This window comes from Misgurnus anguillicaudatus, chromosome 12 (assembly GCF_027580225.2).
Source record: "Misgurnus anguillicaudatus chromosome 12, ASM2758022v2, whole genome shotgun sequence".
Classification (NCBI taxonomy): Eukaryota; Metazoa; Chordata; class Actinopteri; order Cypriniformes; family Cobitidae; genus Misgurnus; species Misgurnus anguillicaudatus.
Genome location: NC_073348.2, coordinates 4,862,453 through 4,878,723, shown reverse-complemented (window position 1 = coordinate 4,878,723; position 16,271 = coordinate 4,862,453). Strand labels below are relative to the sequence as shown.

Here is a 16,271-nt window from a genome sequence, read left to right as displayed (position 1 = left end):
TCTCTGTAATGTTTGCACTTCTGTCAGTTTAGCTAAATAAAAATATATCTGGACTTTATGGGGCGGTTTTCCGGACAGGGATTATCTTAAGCCAGGACTAGACCTGAGTTTAATTGGGAAATATAACTAGTTTTAACAAACATACCTTACTAAAAACATTACTTATGTGCATTTTGAGGCAAAACAAAGGGCACTGATGTATTTTAAAGTGTATGTTGCAGGTTAACCACCACTGTCGATTAATGGGTACATAAATCACTCAAGATATGTGTATAATTTTTAAAATGTCTCAAAAATGGTCTTAAAGACCACTTTTTTTACGTTTTTGGTATTAACGGTTTTTTTAACGCAATTCTGCGATGACGTCACGTTGGGGAGAAGTTGAGAAAGACTCAGCCAGAGCCATAGAGATAGATGAGACATTTATTGCTGTTTAATACTTACGTATATAATTTGGAAATCATATATACATCGTAGGAAATATATAATGTGTTATACTGCAAAGTTACCATGCTAATAATTATTTATGATATATGTGGGGATAAATAAAACTTCGCAAATCTGCTGATTTGATCCATTCATGTCCTGACCACCAGGCTAGAGATTTTTAAACATCCTTAATCCACACTTACTAGTCTATCAAATAATATCTCAAATATATTGTTTTGTGAAATAAAAGGATGCTTTGTAATATTGTTTATGCGATTATAACGAATCACACGATCATTTTATATGCAGCAGCAGTCAGCAGCTGCAGCATACTCGGATCCGACCGCATACATACTGTAATAAACAGGCGTTCGGCGGCTTTTTACATCACGACAGACTATGCCATTTGAGGAGGAACCGCTCATTGATCACCGTATTTTTATAAATCCTGTACATGTTTGGACCTGCCGAACAGGTTGAGCACTTATATACTTTATTGAGCAGAGAGGCTGCCTGCACAGTTTGACCAGCGGGCTGCGGGAACCGGCGCACATCACGCCGCCAGACGGTGTTGCTAATATAACTCGAAATGTATAACTATTATCAGATCGGCCCGGGAAAGTCCCGACTCTCTCGATTGCCATTCCGTTACTGGCTGTAAGAAAGTGAGTGCGTTTGGGTCGCTGGTTCCCGCGAACAGACGTGACGTGCTTCACTCACCTTCCAGGATTAGAGACATGCTGCCAAAACCGTTTGTGCTGAAGATCGCATAAAGTTACACCCATTTCAGGCAGGATCATGGACCCCCTCAAGCCAGCATGCACGAGTATGTTAATTGTTTGTTTACTTTCTACACGAAGATATGCTAACCTTATGCTATCTGGCTGTCTGCCTATCTCTCTATACTAGCCTATCCATCTGTCTGTCTGTCTATCTATCTTATCTATCTATCTATCTATCTATCTATCTATCTATCTATGTATCTATGTATGTATGTATGTATGTATGTATGTATGTATGTATTTATCTATTATCTGCGCTATCAGAACTGTACTTTACTCGTCTTTCTATAGTCATTCTCAATGCTCTCAAGGCGGCTTTGGTCAATTCTCTCCCCAGCGTGACGTCATACAGTGCGTTGTGAGGGAAAGGAGAATCATTGCAAATTGCTGTACTTTTTCATACTTTTTCGGGTTTTGTGATACCCAACAACATAAAATACAATGGATAACAGTTTAAATGTTTATTATCAACAAGCAAATTGCACAAATTCGTTGAAAAATTTTACCTGCAAAACGCACTTTAAGATATGCCAGTGCAAGTTGTTTTGAGTTTGGACAGCTCTTTTATTTATTTTAGTCTAGGACTAGTTTAATCCCTGTCCGGGAAACCGCCCCTATAAGGACTAAGTATATGCATGCACACGCAAAATCTAAGCTGAGCCAGTTCATATGAGTTGTATGTTGCTGCTCATCGAGATTTGTTTGAGAGTGAAGGAAATCCCTGAAAAATCAGCATAGAACAGCATCATTCCCATGCTGGTTTGGTGCTGGTTTAGCTGGTGGTCACCAGCATATCAGCACCGAAACACAAAATATGCTGGTCTTGCTGTATTTTTAGTAGGGTATGCATGCGCTCGCGTATTGAAGTTGCTTTATCGCATCAATAATGCGCCCTCAGCATTAAAATAATGCGCCCTCGGCATTAAAATAACACAAACTAAAATGAACTCTAAAGAAGAGAAGTATGTGATATCTAAAAGCTGCGAGTGGGGACTGGTTTTGAGCATCACCTTTGCGCTTTTGTCTGCCCATTTTGAGAGAGAGGGAGGGATATAGAGGGTAATTTAAGCGGAGCAGCTAGGCTACTTGCGTCTCTGTGGCGCGTGATCAACACAAGACAAGCCGCTGGCCCTGCATGATGGAGCAGTCCATGGCCAAAAATCAATGCCGTATCGGCCACCAACGTGCATCGGCCCACCAGCAAAATGCCCAATTACCAACACAGTCATGCCTAAAAAACAGACGTTATAATTACGTTTTATTCCAACGTTATGATTACGTTATTTTGACACCTAAATAAAACGTCTCACAAATGGGTTTTTTTATCTGGTTTTATTTTCGTAGTAAACAGACGTGGTATTTATGTTTTATTCCAACGTTATAATTACGTTATTTTAACACCTAAATAAAACGTCTCAAAAGTGGTTTATTTTGGTCTGGTTTTATTTTCGTAGTAAACGGACGTGATATTTACGTTTTATTCCAACGTTATAATTACGTTATTTTAACACCTAAATAAAACGTCTCAAAAATGGTTTATTTTGGTCTGGTTTTGTTTTCGTAGTAAACAGACGTGATATTTACGTTTTTTACTACCTAAAAAAAAACGTACTAATTAGGTTCTTTTACAACGTATTAAAAACGTCCTTTTTTGGTTACATTGTTTTTTTAATTTAGAGTGTCGTTTTTAAAACGTTGTGCTGCAACCTTACCTAATTACAACCAAAATACAACGTTGTGAAACGTTGTAAAAACGTTTTGTGTCTGCTGGGTAGTTATTAACAACTGACTGGTCTCCTCAATTAAATAATGGTGTAATTACTGCAATTTTCCACGCATTTGGAAACACACATTCATTTATGGACCAGTTTATAATTTTTAAAATGTGAGGCGCAAACATATCCTTCTGAGTTTTAAAAAATATAACATCCATCCCATATATACCCTTTGCCCCAGTTCATTTAATAGAGGAAGAAATATTTGTAACTTAATATCACTCATTTCTTTAAAAAGAGGACAATTTTGATTCATGTTAGGTATTTCAACAGATACGACATTTAGATCTAGGATCTTTGGAGCCAAGGTATTCGTACAATCAATAAAATAGTTGTTAAAGGCTTCTGCCACCTTTAATGAATCATTAATCATAATTCCTTCAATATTTAATTCTATTGCTTTATATGCTTTATTACAGCTTCCAGTTAGTTTCTTTAAATATTTCTTTGAATTTCCTCTAGCTTCATTAATAACTTAAATAAAAAGCTTTTGCCTTTCTAAGCTCCCTCACAACCTTGTTTCTTAGTGTAGTAAATGAACGCCTATAACATTCCATCTTTGAATTTAACCCCCTGGGGTCCAAAAACGCGTTTTGACGTGTTTTGACGTGTTTTTTCCTTATCATGGCAGAATCAACTTAAAATACTCCATCATTAATAATCATACACTTACGTGTTTGACATCATTTGAAACGGTAAAGGGTCTTCTTTAATATGTGTTCATTCACAATAACAACAGATCTTTGTGTTTTTGTCAAATAAAGAAAATAAACAGGGTGTGCATCCAGACATTTCTGTCTCCGCCAGCTGTCTCTCAAAACACGTTACACAAATCAATTGAAACTCCGCGATTACTCGTCACACAAGCATGATACACACATCCAAAGAAAGCCTGAAATGTCTACTTTTAAACAAGCTAAATATAATCGAAAACAAATATTGCCTGTTTATGTAATCTGCATTGAAGTAAAGAGAGTACCGTTTTTCCTGGCTGACTTCATTATCTTTAATTTGGCCACGCCCACAGCTGTTGACATGGTAATGAAGACACACGAGCTGTTCAACCATATCAAGCAACGCGTAAAGTTTGATCAGATTTAAAGACTTTACCGCATGTTTGGGAGATAAACTTTACACACACGTGAGGAATATCTTCATTTATGTCTGGACATTGAGGAAGAGAAGCATTTATCTTTAACGTTACCTAAGAATAACAATGGAGAACCCACTGCAGCTGGATTAGAAGTAAGTATATTTGCTGTCATGTAACTTAATAGGCTATGCTCATGGCTTGTGCAGTTCAGTCTACATACAGTAACGTTAAGCAACCTTAGCAGACTGCACGCTTCGGATTGAAAAACTTTCGCATTGTTTACAAACGGACGCGATCTCACGTAATGGCGGATTTCACTGTTGCATGCTGTAACAGTGTTAAACACAGTTATTCACTTATATCCTTCATGGAAACTTTCAGTAAGCCTGAACTGCTCTTTCTTTTAAGTGTGTGCTGTAATATGATTCCATGTTTACATGCTTATTTACAAACAAATCCGCTTGACCTCCCGTAATGGCGGATATCTGTTACATGTTGTACAGTGTTAGACACAGTATTCACTTTCGTATCCTTCATGGCAACTATGATTCCATATTGTTTACATGCAAGGTAATTCCATACATTGCGCTTTACACGCGACCCCGTTTTTATGAGCGCTGCGTTACACGGAGACGCGAGCTCGCGCACATGCGATGTGTTTTTAAAGTTCATACGCGCTTACAGAAACACGTTTAAAACAGAAGCTAGACGATAAGGGGATGGGCATCTGAAAACAGTCATCTGAAAACAGCTTTTTATATTAATTGCTGCAGATGTTTATCTGAGATTAAGTTTATGTACAAGATAGTGTATGAATGTTACTTATATAACTGATGGGTAAATATCACTGATACTAAGTAAGGGTATTTCTGTGAACAATTTATGCTAACAGCTGTTTATAACTCTCTTAGAGGTCTGCATCTCTCTCATCAGTACAAAACTATGAAGTGGAAAAACACTTTTTGGACATAAAGTTATATGGTAACATGAGCCACATGAAGTTTACAGCTCTGTTGTGTATCAGTTTCTTAGTTTATACAAAGTTTTTGAATAGGGTATGTTTCCAAATAAACTGAAAATGACCTACTGACCATCATTTCTATTTTGATTATATTGTTAACTTAATAAACCTCAAACAAACATGTATACATTTGTCCTCACATTCTTTAGTTCATTCTCACATTCCTGCCTCATTATGCAGCTCATTATGCGAGCCTTTGTTTGTTTGCTTGCTGTCAATCAATCCTTCTCGCATACGGCCCCTCTAAACAAAAAGTGTCTTACAATTTCTAAATCAATACATTGTTTTATGTGAATAAGTAAGCAGGATGATTTTCACATCATTTTAAAGAAAAAACTCTAGACTACTAGATTATGTTTAGGAAAGTCTTGTTAAAACATGTTTAGTATGGGTTTTGTGGACTTATATCAGTGACTTAAAAATTGTGCTTTTTTAAAAACCACGCATAAACATTTTTCTCTCAAAAATACAAACATGTACATACATGTAGCTCATATAATATTGTAGCTCAGTTTGTCCTGAACGCAGTGTTATGAGACTTTTGCCATTATTATGTTTTAAAGCAACTGAAAAAAGACCAAATGTAAGAGCATGTCAGAACCTCTGAGAGTGTATCAAAATGGTCAGATCCCAGAGGGTTAAAGCTAATTTGAGAGCATAATCTCACTGTTTCATAAGTGAGCAAATTTCTTCATTTGACCATGGTAAATATTTCTTTTTACTTTTACTTTTTACTATCCTTGTATGGTGATCTATTATTGCTTGAATTTCATGCATAAAGGATTTACAATTTTCATCAACATGTTCAAACATTAAACAATCATTCCAATATTTATCTGCGACTGCAATCCTACATTTTCTAACTGGCTTTTTGGGATTATGGACTTTTCAATCTTACCAGATAATAGGTTTAACCTCCTTTTTGTCAGCTTTCTTTGTATTACAATCATATTATGATCAGAGAGACCAGTTACCAAATTAAGATGTTTCTTTATTCTATCAGGTTTATTTGTAAACACGAGGTCAATGCAAGTCTCTGATGAAGTGGTAATCTGGGTGGGCCCTACAATAATTTGCTGAAAGTCAAAATTACTCATTACACCCTGTAACTTTTTCCTTTATGTTTCATCATTCCAATTTATATTAAAATCTCCGGTAACACTTTATTTTAAGGTGTCCTTAATACAGAGTAATTACCTCATTAAGTACTTAGTAGTAGATGGTGTAATTACATGCAACTAAATGTACTTAATATGTAACTAAGTTATGGAACAGCATGTACTTACAGATTGTAATTATGCACATGTAATAAGCTGCAACTGTTACACATATGTAACAGGTCGAGTCTGTTACAAAGCTAACTACTGGTGTAATAAAAGGTCTTGTTACATATGTGTTACAATGTAATCATATTGAAAGTACTTTGTGTAGTACTATGTAATAACAAGTACCTACATATGTTACTAGTTACATAGTTCACAGTTTAATTACATGAATTAGCTTCTTAAATACATTTAAATTACATTATATTACACAGGGATAAGCTACGTAAAATAAAGTGTATCTAGAGTGTACTTAAGTGTACTTCATCTGTTTCTACATACCTTATCCATCTGTAACACAGTTTGAATTGACTTACTAGTTCACTGTTAATAACATGAATTAGCTTCTTAATTACATTTAAATTACATTATATTACACAGTTTGAAACGACTTACTAGTTCACTGTTAATTACATGAATTAGCTTCTTAATTACATTTAAATTACATACTATTACACGGGGATAAGCTACGTAAAATAAAGTGTATCTAGTTTGTACTTAAGTTTGAAACAACTTACTAGTTCACTGTTAATTACATGAATTACCTTGTTAATTACATTTAAATTACATACTATTACACGGGGATAAGCTACGTAAAATAAAGTGTATCAAGAGTGTACTTAAGTGTACTTCATGTGTATCTACATACCTTATCCATTTGTAACGTAGTTTGAATCGACTCACTAGTTCATGGTTTAAATACATGAATTAGCTTCTGAATTACATTTAAATTACATAATATTACACAGGGATAAGCTACGTAAAATAAAGTGTATCAAAAGTGTACTTAAGTGTACTTAAGTTTGAAACGACTTACTAGTTCACTGTTAATTACATGAATTAGCTTCTTAATTACATTTAAATTACATACTATTACACGGGGATAAGCTACGTAAAATAAAGTGTATCTAGTTTGTACTTAAGTTTGAAACAACTTACTAGTTCACTGTTAATTACATGCATTAGCTTCTTAATTACATTTAAATTACATAATATTACACGGGGATAAGCTACGTAAAATAAAGTGTATCTAGAGTGTACTTAAGTGTACTTCATGTGTATCTACATACCTTATTCATCTGTAACGTAGTTTGAATCGACTCACTAGTTCACTGTTAATTACATGAATTAGCTTCTGAATTACATTTAAATTACATAATATTACACAGGGATAAGCTACGTAAAATAAAGTGTATCAAAAGTGTACTTAAGTGTACTTAAGTTTGAAACGACTTACTAGTTCACTGTTAATTACATGAATTAGCTTCTTAATTACATTTAAATTACATACTATTACACGGGGATAAGCTACGTAAAATAAAGTGTATCAAGAGTGTACTTAAGTGTACTTCATGTGTATCTACATACCTTATTCATCTGTAACGTAGTTTGAATCGACTCACTAGTTCACTGTTTATTACATGAATTAGCTTCTGAATTACATTTAAATAACATAATATTACACGGGGATAAGCTACGTAAAATAAAGTGTATCTAGTTTGTACTTAAGTTTGAAACGACTTACTAGTTCACTGTTAATTACATGAATTAGCTTCTGAATTACATTTAAATTACATATTATTACACGGGGATAAGCTACGTAAAATAAAGTGTATCTAGTTTGTACTTAAGTTTGAAACGACTTACTAGTTCACTGTTCATTACATGAATTAGCTTCTTAATTACATTTAAATTACATACTATTACACGGGGATAAGCTACGTAAAATAAAGTGTATCTAGAGTGTACTTAAGTGTACTTCATGTGTATCTACATACCTTATTCATCTGTCAAGTAGTTTGAATCGACTCACTAGTTCATGGTTTAAATACATGAATTAGCTTCTGAATTACATTTAAATTACATAATATTACACGTGGATAAGCTACGTAAAATAAAGTGTATCAAAAGTGTACTTAAGTGTACTTCATGTGTATCTACATACCTTATCCATTTGTAACGTAGTTTGAATCGACTCACTAGTTCATGGTTTAAATACATGAAATAGCTTCTGAATTGCATTTAAATTACATAATATTACACGGGGATAAGCTACGTAAAATAAAGTGTATCTAGAGTGTACTTAAGTGTACTTCATAAAAAATTGAATGCTAAAAATATTTAATATTGATATACTTCAGTATACTTGCGCTCACACTAATGACCAGTATATTTAAACTGTGCTATTGATTAGTTAGTGCTATTTCAGAACAACACATTTTTTACTTCATATATTTTACTTTAAGTGTATTTGGTGTACTTTTGTGTGCTAAAGTGGAACAACTTCAAGTGTACTTAGTACAATTTAAGCATAGGCTATGACTGTTTGTGCTAAATGCATGCTTGATAAGTGAATTTAGAGTTTATTTTTGTGTTTAATTTTTTTTAAACTTAAAAAAATGTATTATGAGTGTATTGCAAAAATACACTCAGTATACCTTGAATAGATTGTTTGCACACATTTTATAGATCTATATTTTTTGGCTAATCCAAAATTCTTAAAACTACCCTGGTAAAAATGAATATGGTAAGTATATTACGTTTTGTATACTTTAACATACCTGCAGCTAGACCAGTGACCAGTATACTTCGTTTGTTTATAATTAGTTAACTTAAAGAGTGCTATTTTGGGAATAGATGACTTCAGCTGATAACATATCCAAAATTATTTTTTTGAAATAAATGTTTCCAAATAAAAGCTGATTAAAACAGTCAAAAAAATGTTATAATTATATTTAAATATATGTTTATTCACAGCATTCATAGTGTACACTATTTGCGTAAAAATGGAACAATTACTCATTGAAGAATGTCAAGATGATTCAGAGTTTTCAACATCTTTCTCACGCAAAATCAACTTTAGTCTGGCAGGTTTTGATTCAGCCTAATAGTAGTCTGAAAAAGAGAGACAATAAGCTCAATTAACAAGTGTTTAATTTTAAGACATTGCATTTATTTAAGACTTACTGTTTTAAATCTATAGTTTACTGGCTAAAGAGAACAATGGCAACTGAGCAGAAAGTATATTTTTACGTAACTTGAGCTTGACTAGAATGTCCTCATATATAAAGAACTCTTAATTAAAATAACTTCCCAAAGTAGGCATATGAACATACTCAATTACCCCAAAAAGTAACATTAACATTTCTTTAGACTCACAGTATTCACATTAGATTATCATTTCACATTAGATTATCTTTTGTCTTTTAAAGATTCTTTTAGAAACCATAAATTGTCTATTTAAGCACTAATTATATGCTCAAAACAACCTCAACATCATATGAGTTATTTTCTGTCATATTTCTTTACTCTTGTTTCATACGCAAACATATGATCTCATTTACAATTCAATTATTAGCACTATCACCATGGCAACATTCACTTGAAACAAAATGGCGGACACCCGCGAACTCCGTGTGCACTACTGAACTCACGGTACTGTCAAATAGTTGTTTACCATCAAAATTCAAGTAACAACATAATTGCATTTTTTTCTCTCTGTGAAATAGCAATCTTTGTTTTTAAAAGGAACTTTCAAGATAGTTACTTCAGTTCGTATTACATTCACGAGTACTTAAAATACAGTTTTGTTGTTCAAAACTCACTCAAAACGTTAAACACTGATGACAACCATTTATAGACACCTTTAACTTGTTATATACTCGAATTAATCTTACCTGCAAAGAATATTAAACAAGATAGATTAATTTCTCCCGGAGCATCTCGAATCACTGTTATCTGCTCTCTGCATAAACTTGTGTATATATAAGCGCTACTACTACTAAGAAGACCTATGCGAGAGCTCCCCCTAGCTGTCTGTATGATGTAGACCGCCTATGCACACACATACAAATATATTGCTACTGCAGAACTCTTTTACAATGAAAAGTGTGTCCCTGAAGTACTTTAATAAATTCAGTTCAGGCAATTTACCTTTTTATCATGTTCTTATTCTTCTGAAAAAAAAAAGATATACAACACTCAAAATTTAAATGGGGGGTCTTCCATTTCCATATCTTTTATTTAACTAGTAGGGGCTACCACATATACAAACATATAATATATGAAGAGTTTCGTTGCAAAACGAGATAACTTTTTTTAATTGTCGGAAATCTCGTTTTTTGGTTGTGCATTCCAATTAACATCAATTCAACTGCAGTTGGTTTGTTTTGATTTAAACCTTCATAACTTAAAAATACAGCTAAGTAGCACCATAAAACAAAATAATAACATGATAACATAATAATAAACATGTTTTGACAAAAAAAAGGATTTATCTCGTTTTCAGTGTTGGGAGTAACGCATTACAAAATATACACTGTAAAAAAATCAGTAGAAATTACAATGTAATTGCAGCTGGGTTGCCGGTAATTTACCGTAGATTTAAATTTATGTAATTTACTGGCAAGAGTTTGTTCAAAGTTAAATAAATTTTAAATATTAACAAGTCTTTATCTTAAGAGAATAAAACTATAAAATTGCTTCAGATTTTGTTTCCCAGAATGTTTTGCTTGATGCTGTTTTTTTTTTTTTTTTTACTCTGTAAAGACAAAGACTTGTAAATGTTAAATGTCCATTTAACTTTGAACAAAATGTTGGCAGTAAATAACATAAATTTAAATCTACGGTAAATTACCGGCAACCCAGCTGCAATTTTTGATGAAAGTAACGCAAAAGTAACGCAAAAGTAGTGTAACTCATTACAGTTCAGAGACAGTAATATTGTAATGTAACTAATTACTTTCAAATGTCAGTAATTTGTAATATATAATGTATTATACAACAGTTCTTTCTGGTTCTCGAATCTGATTGGCTAAGACCTATGCGATATTGTGCTGATATCGGCACTGTAACCGCTTCACCTTTCGTATCATTCCGCCACCTAGTGAATGGAGGTCCTAAGCAGGCTCATCTCTGAATTGAAAAACACAGACGCCCTGTTTTGAATCACTCTCCGTTTGTCTCATTAGTTTACTAGCTCATAAATCAGTCTGTGAATCCCCAATCGGAAGTTATTCCGTCAAAGATCAGCGCTCTTGGATGTTACGTTACAGTTAATGGGAGAAATGTCTTGTCACATCGTGTGGACGATTAACACTTGGAAAGAGGAATATAAACACTCTTTTTTTTTTTTGGAGCTATATTTCTTATCAGAACGCGAAAACACCGTGGAACTGCAGGTAAGCCCCGCAGCTTTTAAATGTGGACATTGATCATTTACTTTATCGTGACCTGACTATTAAAACATGTTATGAGATATCGCCACTGGTATATTTATAAGCAGCATGCAAAAACATATCTCTGACACTTATAAAAAACAGTTTTATATAGTACTGACAAGAACAAAGTTTAATAATAATAATCGAGTGCTCGTATCACGTTAAGAATAAATGAGAAAGCAATAGTAACGTTATACAAGTAGTTTTATTAACTTTTACCTCGCGCCAAAACAATAACAACACAAAAGACACTAAATATGAATTAAAAAACAAGTAATAGTTTGATCATGACACCAAATACTGCTGATTTGATCTCATTTTGACGATCATAAACAAACAAGGCCAACATGAGAGCCAGGGTATCTCTGTCAGAAATGTAGCCCAGAGAGGGCGGTGGTCAGCGGGGCGAGTGAACACTGACGTCCGCTCATGCTTTGGTTCTCATTCGTACCGAATCTCACTAAGCAAACGTTCAAACAGGCGCTATCTTTACTAATCGACTGCAGATTTAAATATAATACATATACATTCTCGACTGAACTAATCTTAAAACTACACTTTGTGACCAAGAAACGGTAATATAAAGTAACGGCTTTTCTGTCCATTGAGTTGTTATGAGCTTCAAAGCAGCCGAAAGTTTTACCTGTCATTCTGGCCGCCCTCAAATCCGTGGCGGAAGAAGTAGTTCTCAAACAAAGAGGCTTTTAAAATAACTCCGTTGTTGTTTTCTAGTTTTCGTTTTTCAAACGTGTGCCGTCGAACTGTTGTATAAAAACAATATACAACAGTTGTTGTATAAGGCCTGCGGCCTCGTGCCTCTGGCCTAATCACAGCCGTGATGATATAGAGCTATATCACACTCCTACTCGAGCGATATTGCTTAATTACACTTTGGAAGTAACTTTTTCCAACACTGCTCGTTTTGCAACGAAACTCTTCATATTTGACAAAACGATTGCGCATTAATTTGTCGATATAACAGGCTAACAGTACCGTTAGCTATAAGCTAAAGCCACATTCAGACAGCCAGCGATGTTATCGCTGTGTGTCGCCCGTCTCTTTCAATGAGGTGTTTCTAAATCTGCTTGTCATAAACAAATGAGTACCATCCATGCCAGTAACTGACGAGAGAAGGATGACATGAACTCCACTGCTTTATTCTTATTGGTTGTCGCTCCGGAAATTCGCTCGACATTTGCATAAAGTAAAACTTTTCTTCGCTGGACACGCCCATACGGTCGCCAACAGTCACTTTCGCTCGTGCCGCTGGAAGTCACCCGGTTTCCATTGAAATTTATGAGATCACGTCGCTCTGCTACACTCTAGATACACTTTATTTTACGTAGCTTATCCCTGTGTAATAGTATGTAATTTTAATGTAATTAAGAAGCTAATTCATGTATTTAAACTGTGAACTAGTGAGTCGATTCACACTTTGTTACAGATGGATAAGGTATGTAGAAACACATGAAGTACACTTAAGTACACTCTAGATACACTTTATTTTGCGTAGCATATCCCCGTGTAATATTATGTAATTTAAATGTAATTAAGAAGCTAATTCATGTAATTAAACTGTGAACTAGTGAGTTGATTCACACTTTGTTACAGATGGATAAGGTATGTAGATACACATGAAGTACACTTAAGTACACTCTTGATACACTTTATTTTGTGTAGCTTATCCCCGTGTAATATAATGTAATTTAAATGTAATTAAGAAGCTAATTCATGTAATTAAACTGTGAACTAGTGAGTTGATTCAAACTACGTTACAGATGAATAAGGTATGTAGATACACATGAAGTACACTTAAGTACACTCTTGATACACTTTATTTTACGTAGCTTATCCCTGTGTAATATTATGTAATTTAAATGTAATTAACAAGCTAATGCATGTATTTAAACTGTGAACTATGTAACTAGTAACATATGTAGGTACTTGTTATTACATAGTACTACACAAAGTACTTTCAATATGATTACATTGTAACACATATGTAACAAGACCTTTTATTACACCAGTAGTTAGCTTTGTAACAGACTCGACCTGTTACATATGTGTAACAGTTGCAGCTTATTACGTGCTTATTATGTGCATAATTACAATCTGTAAGTACATGCTGTTCCATAACTTAGTTACATATTAAGTACATTTAGTTGCATGTAATTACACTGTCTACTACTAAGTACTTAATGAGGTAATTACTCTGTATTAAGGACACCTTAAAATAAAGTGTTAAGATAAACTCTTGCCAGTAAATTACATAAATTTAAATCTACGGTAAATTACCGGCAACCCAGCTGCAATTACATTGTAATTTCTACTGATTTTTTTACAGTGTATATTTTGTAATGCGTTACTCCCAACACTGAAAACGAGATAAATCCTTTTTTTTGTCAAAACATGTTTATTATTATGTTATCATGTTATTATTTTGTTTTATGGTGCTACTTAGCTGTATTTTTAAGTTATGAAGGTTTAAATCAAAACAAACCAACTGCAGTTGAATTGATGTTAATTGGAATGCACAACCAAAAAACGAGATTTCCGACAATTAAAAAAAGTTATCTCGTTTTGCAACGAAACTCTTCATATATTATATGTTTGTATATGTGGTAGCCCCTACTAGTTAAATAAAAGATATGGAAATGGAAGACCCCCCATTTAAATTTTGAGTGTTGTATATCTTTTTTTTTTCAGAAGAATAAGAACATGATAAAAAGGTAAATTGCCTGAACTGAATTTATTAAAGTACTTCAGGGACACACTTTTCATTGTAAAAGAGTTCTGCAGTAGCAATATATTTGTATGTGTGTGCATAGGCGGTCTACATCATACAGACAGCTAGGGGGAGCTCTCGCATAGGTCTGCTTAGTAGTAGTAGCGCTTATATATACACAAGTTAATGCAGAGAGCAGATAACAGTGATTCGAGATGCTCCGGGAGAAATTAATCTATCTTGTTTAATATTCTTTGCAGGTAAGATTAATTCGAGTATATAACAAGTTAAAGGTGTCTATAAATGGTTGTCATCAGTGTTTAACGTTTTGAGTGAGTTTTGAACAACAAAACTGTATTTTAAGTACTCGTGAATGTAATACGAACTGAAGTAACTATCTTGAAAGTTCCTTTTAAAAACAAAGATTGCTATTTCACAGAGAGAAAAAAATGCAATTATGTTGTTACTTGAATTTTGATGGTAAACAACTATTTGACAGTACCGTGAGTTCAGTAGTGCACACGGAGTTCGCGGGTGTCCGCCATTTTGTTTCAAGTGAATGTTGCCATGGTGATAGTGCTAATAATTGAATTGTAAATGAGATCATATGTTTGCGTATGAAACAAGAGTAAAGAAATATGACAGAAAATAACTCATATGATGTTGAGGTTGTTTTGAGCATATAATTAGTGCTTAAATAGACAATTTATGGTTTCTAAAAGAATCTTTAAAAGACAAAAGATAATCTAATGTGAAATGACAATCTAATGTGAATACTGTGAGTCTAAAGAAATGTTAATGTTACTTTTTGGGGTAATTGAGTATGTTCATATGCCTACTTTGGGAAGTTATTTTAATGAAGAGTTCTTTATATATGAGGACATTCTAGTCAAGCTCAAGTTACGTAAAAATATACTTTCTGCTCAGTTGCCATTGTTCTCTTTAGCCAGTAAACTATAGATTTAAAACAGTAAGTCTTAAATAAATGCAATGTCTTAAAATTAAACACTTGTTAATTGAGCTTATTGTCTCTCTTTTTCAGACTACTATTAGGCTGAATCAAAACCTGCCAGACTAAAGTTGATTTTGCGTGAGAAAGATGTTGAAAACTCTGAATCATCTTGACATTCTTCAATGAGTAATTGTTCCATTTTTACGCAAATAGTGTACACTATGAATGCTGTGAATAAACATATATTTAAATATAATTATAACATTTTTTTGACTGTTTTAATCAGCTTTTATTTGGAAACATTTATTTCAAAAAAATAATTTTGGATATGTTATCAGCTGAAGTCATCTATTCCCAAAATAGCACTCTTTAAGTTAACTAATTATAAACAAACGAAGTATACTGGTCACTGGTCTAGCTGCAGGTATGTTAAAGTATACAAAACGTAATATACTTACCATATTCATTTTTACCAGGGTAGTTTTAAAGGGAAATTCCGCCTTGAAATGATCCTAGGGTTAATAACAAACGTGTGCCGAGTTCGACCGTTCACTGGAGTTTGTTTTCGTGCTGGTCTAGCGTGACCAGTGTTATGGCTGGGCGCAGGTTGGCATGTTGTGGTGGCCTTCGGGGCATCGGTGCATTAAAAACGAAATCGCTATGTCTATACTACTAATAATGCTCAAAATAACCCCACACTTACACTGTAGCACAATGAGGGTCTCTATATGTAAACCGAAGCATTGAGAACTTTGCAAGTGTACAGGCAGTTTATTAAAAAGAAACATTTACCGTTCACGTCTGGATCACATATCCATGCGGGCGCCATCTTGGGAAAACTAAACTCTCGCGTGAAACGTTGTTGCCCTGAACAGGTGTTGTGCTTTCACGCGAGAGTTCAGTTTTCCCAAGATGGCGCCCGCATGGATATGTGATCCAGACGTGAACGGTAA

The 16,271-nt window shown here is 33.9% G+C and overlaps 1 protein-coding gene and 1 long non-coding RNA gene across 2 annotated transcripts in view; one reads left to right on the top strand and one right to left on the bottom strand.

The window, feature by feature from the left end:
• Window positions 1-9,151: 9,151 nt before the first annotated feature.
• Window positions 9,152-10,170, bottom strand: LOC129434390 (uncharacterized). Its single transcript, XR_008640747.2, has 2 exons — window positions 10,100-10,170; window positions 9,152-9,317 (listed from the first exon to the last, which is right to left on the bottom strand). It is a non-coding gene; the product is annotated as an uncharacterized lncRNA (long non-coding RNA).
• Window positions 10,171-14,553: 4,383 nt separating this feature from the next.
• The window catches only part of LOC141368955 (uncharacterized), a 246,497-nt gene continuing 244,779 nt past the window's right edge, over window positions 14,554-16,271 (top strand). Inside the window, exon 1 of the mRNA XM_073873799.1 lies at window positions 14,554-14,626. The gene's annotated coding sequence lies outside the window, so the exon portion shown is untranslated. The remainder of the gene's footprint in view (window positions 14,627-16,271) is intronic.